Source organism: Emys orbicularis, chromosome 6, assembly GCF_028017835.1.
Source record: "Emys orbicularis isolate rEmyOrb1 chromosome 6, rEmyOrb1.hap1, whole genome shotgun sequence".
NCBI lineage: Eukaryota > Metazoa > Chordata > Testudines > Emydidae > Emys > Emys orbicularis.
The window spans coordinates 83366285-83374089 of NC_088688.1; positions in this window are offsets into that span (position 1 = coordinate 83366285).

A 7805-nucleotide genomic window follows, 5' to 3' on the forward strand; every position below is an offset into this window, starting at 1 on the left:
CGGTGAGAGGAGGAGGCGGAGGGGCAGGAAAGCACCACGCTGTGGGAAGAAGCGGGGGAGGGGGGGAAGCTTGGCTGCCGCAGGACCAAGTTTCTGCCTCCTGCCCCCGCAGGGGCGAGCGGTGGCGGGGGGTCCCGGCCCCCAGCCCCACTCAGCCCCCCCGCCCACTGCTCTCCCCTGAGGGGGCAGGAGGCAGAAGCTTGGTCCTGCGGCAGCCAAGCTTCCCCCCTCCCCCGTTTCTTCCCACAGCTTGGTGCATTCTGGCCCCTCCTCCTCCTCCTCCCCCTCCCTCTCCCTGCCGGCGATGGCCCTTGTGAGGGGGAGGGGGAGCGGAGCAGAGCCGAGCGGCAGCGTGCTCGCTGCTCCGTAGAGCAGGCAGAGAGAGGTAGGGACGGGGCCTTGGGGAAGGGGGTGGAACAGGGCATATCCCTTCCAGCCCCCTGCCATGAGCCGCTCAGGGCAGGGGGCTGGGAGCACCCCCACAAGCTGAGCACCCCAGCCCTCTGCCCTGCACCTCCACACCCAGCCTTCTGCCCTGCACCTCCACACACCCCCAGCCCTGTGTCCTGACCTCGAGTCCCCCCCCAACACCCAGCCCTCTGCCCTGCACCCCCCACACCCAGCCTTCTGCCCTGCACCCCCACACACCCCAGCCCTCTGCCGTGAACCCCCCCACACCCAGCCTTGTGCCCTGCACCTCCACACACCCCCAGTCCTCTGCCCTGACCTCAAGTCCCCCCCCCAACACCCAGCCCTCTGCCCTGAACCCCCCCCCACACCCAGCGGGCTGAGCAGGCTGGCGGCATAAGATCAGCATTTTAATTTAATTTTAAATGAAGCTTCTTAAACATTTTGAAAACCTTGTTTACTTTACATACAACAATAGTTTAGTTATATAATATAGACTTAGAGAGAGAGACACCTTCTAAAAAACGTTAACATGTATTACCGGCACGCGAAACCTTAAATTAAAGTGAATAAATGAAGACTCGGCACACCACTTCTGAAAGGTTGACTACCCCTGGACTAGATGATCATAATGGTCCCTTCTGACCTTAAAGTCTATGATTCCATGACATTCTCATAAGCAAACTAGGGAAATGTGGTCTATTTGAAACTACTATAAAGTGGGCATACAATTGGTTGAAAGACTGTACTCAGAGTAGTTATCAGTGGTTCACTGTGAAACTGGGAGGGCATATCTAGTGTGGTCCTGTAGGGGTCAGCTGTGGGTCTGGTACTATTCAATATTAAACTATTGACTTGGGTAATGGAGTGGAGAGTATGCTCATAACATTTTCAGATGATACCAATCTGGGAAAGGTTGCAAGCACTTTGGAGGATTGAATTAGAATTCAGAATGACCTTGATAAATTGTAGAATTGGTCTGAATTAAACAAGCAGGAATACAATAACGACAAATGCAAAGTAGTTCACTTAGGAAGGAAAAAAAGAAATGCACAGCTACAAAATGGGGAATAACTGTCTTAGTTGTAGTAATGCTGAAAAGGATTTAGAGATTGTATTTGATCACACTCCGAAAATGAGTCAGCAATGTGATGCAGAGGTGAAAAGGTCTAAAATAATTCTGGGGGTTATTAACAGGAGTTGTACTGTATGTATGACATGGGAGGTAATTGTTGCACTCCACTTGGCACTGGTGAAGCCTCAGCTGGAGAACTGTGTCCAAATCTGGGTGCCACAGTTTAGGAAAAATGTGGACAAGTTGGAGGAAGTCCAGAGGAGAGCAACAAAAATGACAAAACTGGGCATGTTTAGTCTTGAGAAAAGAAGATGGCAAGAGTAACCCGTTAAGAGTTCAAATATGTAAAGGGCTGTTATAAAGAGGACAGTGATCAGTTGTTCTCCATGACTACTGAAAGTAGGACAAGAAGTAATGGTCTTAATCTGCAGCAGGGGAGATTTAGGTTAGATATTAGGGTAGTTTAACTCTGGAATAGGCTTCCAAGGGAGGTTGTGGAATCTCTATCATTGGGAGTTTTTAAAAAGTAGGTTGGACAAACACCTTTCAGAGACGGTTTAGGTTTACTTGGCACTGCCCAGTGCAGGGGGCTGGACTTGATGACTTCGAGGACCTTCCAGCCCTCTATTTATATGATTCTATGAATTTAAAGAGGAGCTCTCAGTCCTATATGGGATTTTATTTAAAGGCACCAGGAAATGTTGTTAGGGATATAAAGAGGTCATTTAGGGATAAAAAAATCTAAGAAGGGCCAGGGACAATTTATACTGGCCTCAAATAAACAGCAAAATTGAGGAAACGGTTAAGGCTTGTTGCATATGCCAAAAATACAGGCCAAGTCACGTGAAAGAGCCCATGTTGGTGGCATGGGGAAAATTGGCCTCCTGGAACAAAGTAGGCATAGATTTGTTTGTTGTCTGGAAAAAAACTTGTTCTAGACTATTATTCTCTCTTCCCTGAGATAGCCTCACTAAAAGATACTACAGTTAAATAGGTGATTGTGCATATCAAATCTATTTTTGCTAACCTTGGTATACCTGACATAGTAATGTCTGACAATGAGCCACAGTTTAGTGGGCGTGAACCTGAGCTGAAGCAGTTTGCAGCAAAATACAGGTTTAGACATGTCTCCATTATCCCCAGTCCAAGAGGTTGGTGGGAAACAGTATCAAAATAATAAAGCACCTCCTGAAAAAGGATGCAAAGTCGGACTCTGATTCATATTTAGCACTCTCCGATCATGTAACCGCACCAATGAAGTGTGGATTGCATCTGCTGACAATTTGTTGAGCAGAAACTGAGATGTATACCTGCACTATTAGAAACTGATGTCAGAGTCACTGGGGCCTTGCAGATTTACAGAGAGACATATAAGCAAAGCAAAGCAAAACAAAACACAAACAAAAATCAATATGATTTGGATTCCCGGGAGCTGCCACCAATTCATGAAATGCAGATGCAGTGCACAACTTCATGAGATGCAATGATGGGAAACAATGGTTGCAAACAGCAGTGATATGTCAAGAGGTAACCTTGCAGCCCTATGTGACTGTCGATCCAGACGGACAAATACTATGGAGGTATAGGTGACTCCTTCATCAAATCTCAGAAAGAAGGTAGGTAAGAGGAACTGAATCTGCCATTTTGCCAGAGAGGGTCTCAGAAAAGCAACAACCACAACAGGTTGAGACAATGGAGCCTCACGACTGAACAACCTGAAAAAGTGGACATGCTGGCTCCTGACAGCAATAGTGCTGATGTTCCAAGCACCAGCACAGGGCACCCCAAAGACTAAATGACCATTGCTAGTAAGCTCAGTTACTAGATTGGTTAGAAGTGTTTGTGACTGTGTGATATATTAATGTTACTTTTAAGTGGTAGTGTTGTTAAGTTTTGGCTTGAAAGGGCAGATGTGATATTGGGAACTGTACTTTTAAGGGCTGAGCTTCCCAGACAGAGAGTCTGGATGGGGAGCCGTGAAGCTCTTGTAGTTATGCATGGATAGTTGGAACTGGACACAAAACAGAGCTATTGCAAGCAGTTTGAGCACCAGCAAGTGGGCAGACAGCTTCACTTACTCTCCCTACTTGGTCCCACACAGAAGCAGCTCTTCAGCACAGACGTCTTTCCAAGAAGTCAAACTTTTGAGCTGATGATGCTCTTGCCAAGAAGTTAATGCTTCCCAGTAGTGAAAAGGGGACATGGCAGTAGTAGGAGGGGCACATAGCAGTGCACACTGAGCCCTGGTCTACATTACAAATTTACGTTGATATAACTACATCACACAGGGGTGTAGACAGCTCTATGTCAATGGGAGAGCTTCTTCTGTCGACGTAGGTACCGCCTCTCGGGGAGGTGAAGTACCTACACTGACAGGAGAAGCTCTAGGTAGCATTTTCACTGAGCACTACAGCAGTGCAGCTGCACCGGTGCAGCTATGCTACTTCAGCACTGTAAGTGTAGACAAGTTCTGAGAGTACAGACTGGGAGAGAGGTTGGTGGAGTGGGGAAGGTGGGGATCAGTTGGTGCTAATTAGTAGAAAGAATCCTGACTTGGCCTTTCCTCACAGCATCCACAGACCCTTTCTCATTCCCCAGCTCGTGGCTCTTTAAGGGCTGCAGAATAACACAGAAAATTAGCCAGAATGCAAATGACAGCCACTTGGGAGCTGGCACTTTATTTAACGCTTTGGCCTTTTGCAGTAAACTAGACATTATCCTAAATAAATCAGCCTTTTATGGAGCCGGTATTCGCAACTGTCCTTAGTCTGCATGACTTATTAAGCTATGGAAATCTTACATTGGAATGCAGAGGTGGTATGGGGGGGACATATCCCCCCCCAGATTTATGTATGAGTTTATATGCCATACCTGAGCCCTGCTGCATATCACCAATTGTGTCCCCAGCCCCCTCAACAGTTCCGCATCGTCTCTGTTGGAACGAGTCTGTTCTAGTCAGCAAATATTAATTTTTTCCCCACCTACTGTTTCTTCCAGAGCCCAGCCCAGCATAGCCAAGGATTATTTGTGAGAGCCTGTCTGTGAAAGGAATCATGATACTACTGATTATGTTAGCAAAGTTCTGGGAATAGGGAAACAGATCTTTGGTCCAGGCAAGCTGCACTCAGTACGAGAGTGAACTGGAAGCAGGGACAAGGAGGGCTTTAAGCATCTTTTATGCTCTCCTAATCCTGAGTCTGGCCTGGTCCCAGTGTAAATTAGCCCCAGCTGCCCATAGTCCTAAAGGGACACTATGGCAGGTATTTGATGACTGGCACATAGGGATGCCCCATTCACACCTTCTTTCCCTGACCATGCCTCCCAAATTAGGTGAACTAGGAGCCACACCCCACCATTTCAAGGGAAATCCTCAAAGTCCCACTGACTCTATAGTAGTTCTATATCAGCAGAATAGAGTAAAATAGCTAGAAGCAGGGCTGAGACTCTGACCCAGGGTTTACTAGTGAATTTATACTTCCTCTTCTGGCACAATAGTAATACTTTGCACTTCTAAAGTGCCTTCTATCCTAGGATTTCAAAATACTTTAGAAACAATGACTTGAACCTCACAGCCTCCCAGAGGAAGTTAAATTGCACAAGGTCACAAAATGAACATGAAGAAGAGCTTGGAATAGAATCGAGATCTCTGTGCACCAAGGCCTATGCTGTATACACATGGACCACTTTTTCCTTCTGTGTTCATCTACAGCAGTAGAACAAAAATATTGAAGGGTCATTACATTAACAGCTGTTTTGAAATATAGAAATAAATGTTAAGTGTGTGTGTGTGTGTGAGAGAGAGAGAGAGAGAGAGAGATGAGGGGGATGATTTAAAAAATCAGGCATAGATTTAGAATCTGGAGGGAATTCCAAATGGATTACAGTATTTTAAAGGTAAGTCATATTTTGGTTATAAAAGCCCTTGTAAAATAATCCAAGTAAGCGAACAGGTTCTAAAACCAAAATTAACTTGAGACTGCCCTGTAATTGTTTGATGTCTGAGAAGAGTGGAATCATTCTGTGTTTGAGACTGAAATATAACAATCAACCTCTATTGTTACTGTGCATTCCATATGACAAACTATTCAGCAGCCAAAGGTGAAAATAACATTAGAAACCGAGAGCTGGAGTCGGTAGTTTTGTGGTTTAGGAGGGGAAATAGCAGTGGTAATTTTATATAAGTAAGTTTTTTTTCTCTCCCCACCCAGCATAGTTTCATCAAAGTATTTTACTATATTATCTCATGCTTTTCTATTATTTTCTAATATTGTACTGACTTGTCTGAATCACTTTGAAGACTAACACTGCATCCTTCTGAGACAAATCCAGGCCTCATTAAAATTCATAAACAGACAGTCTAAAGCTTTGAGAACTTTTCCATTGGCACTGAGAAATAAGAGTGTCCTTATTTATCCTGATAGCATATTATTTCAAAGGATACCTCACCCAGAGGCAACTTGGTTTTGATTGATAACATTTTGGGCTTTCTATGAAGGAAACTGATTTTCATTATGAAACTGTGTGGCACAAACTAGTCAATGGTATCTCAAATCAGCACCATTTCAGAGCATAATTGCATTCTTTCAGTCTGAAAAAAACTCGACATTCACATTAACTACAAGTCTCTGCTGACACAAAGTGCAACAGTCTGATCTTTTCAGGTAGCACATGTATATCTGGGACTCTGTTGTAGATTGTCAGTGCAGGTTGTATGTACTTTCCCTCCTGCTGTGACACTGTTTCACTGTTGAATCCAGATAAAACCATGCATACCCTTCTTATCAAGGCTCGTGTCCCAACTGTGAAATATATTTGGGGATGTTTCTCTTGCTATGCAAATTATGCACTAAGAATTGCAATGCTTCCCCAAGGCTGTGTTTGAATTCAATAAACAAATAAGACTGAAATAAAATAGTTTAGGCAAAGATCAAAATAACTCTTTGCTGAAGTTTTGCAAATCTCAGCAATATAAGGTCCAGTCGTACAAACAGTTGCTCACATAGGTATTGGGACCCTGATCCAGCAAAGCACTTAAACATATATTTAGTTGTATCAAACATCAACTAAATGATAAATGTGAAGTTTTTATTGTTTTTATTGGTATTTATTAAATGTGACATATCGTAACTTGGATATTACAAATGTGTCTAACAATGTATAGGTTTTTTCCAGTTTAAATTACAGTTGAGCCAAAACCGGAACCTGGAAGCCAAACTCCTTCAAATTGAAGGGTCGGGGTGAGATTCAACATAAATGCCTGGAATTGCACTTTCCCCTAGAGTTTGGGTTGTGTCAGATGGAAAACTATTTTCCAGTGTCAGTTTAAATAAGAATAGAAGTTGGGGGGAACAGCTATTCTTATGAGACTTCCACCCAAGATGGTGGAAATCTTGTAAGAACAGCTTTGCTCACAGGTTTTTTTTTTTTTTATTTTTTTTATTTAAGATGGCAACAGTATTGTGAGATCAGATGGTCTCATGAGATTTTGAGTGGAAAAACTTACATGATTACAGCAACCATAAATCCTAAAAATAATTCTAGCCTTGATTTGGTCTCTAACCTAATCCTAGCTGTGACCTTCTGTAGATCTGCACAGAACTTAGTTGGTCTGTCTTGCTGGGCTTTCCTTGGGGGGAGTCTCCCATATAAATACTGATCAGGCCCAGCCTTGCTTAGTTTATGAAATCCAATGAACTAAAACTCTGAGGTGGTAAGTCTCTATGACATCATTATTGTTTAAAGAAGCTAGGATGTTAACTGCAAGCAAAAATTAAATATAAATGTGTAAGAATGAGAGATCTTTTTAGAAAGCCACAGCTAATATTAAGCTAGTGATTCTTGAGTCTTAGTTACTGGAACTCAGTTATAAATGTTGCCTCTTCAATATGGATGGCCCTGTATTTCTAATAATGTCTAGCTTCTGTAAGCAAAGCACGTACTACTGATGAATGATCACTTTATAAAGAGATCCTTTAAAATACCACTAGCTCTATGACAGTGCAGTTTGTGTTTGAAATCTGCATTGAACACACCTTAGATTTGAAATGTGAGTTCAAATGTGCCTCACAAGTTTTTCATCACCTTGTATGCAGCAAGTCAACATGCAGATGGTGGCAAATTTCAGCAAATGGGTTGCCAGCCAGTTGGCCAGAGTTTGTGCTTACTGATCACACGTTTAGCTTTGACAGCCATTTTTTTCTGGCTCTCGGCATCTCAAAGAAAGCTTGCCACGTATTATACACATTTAAGAGCTAGATATCAACTCCATTTATTCTAGTGCCCTTGACTTTTTTGCCCACAGTTTTGGTTGGTACTGTACTGT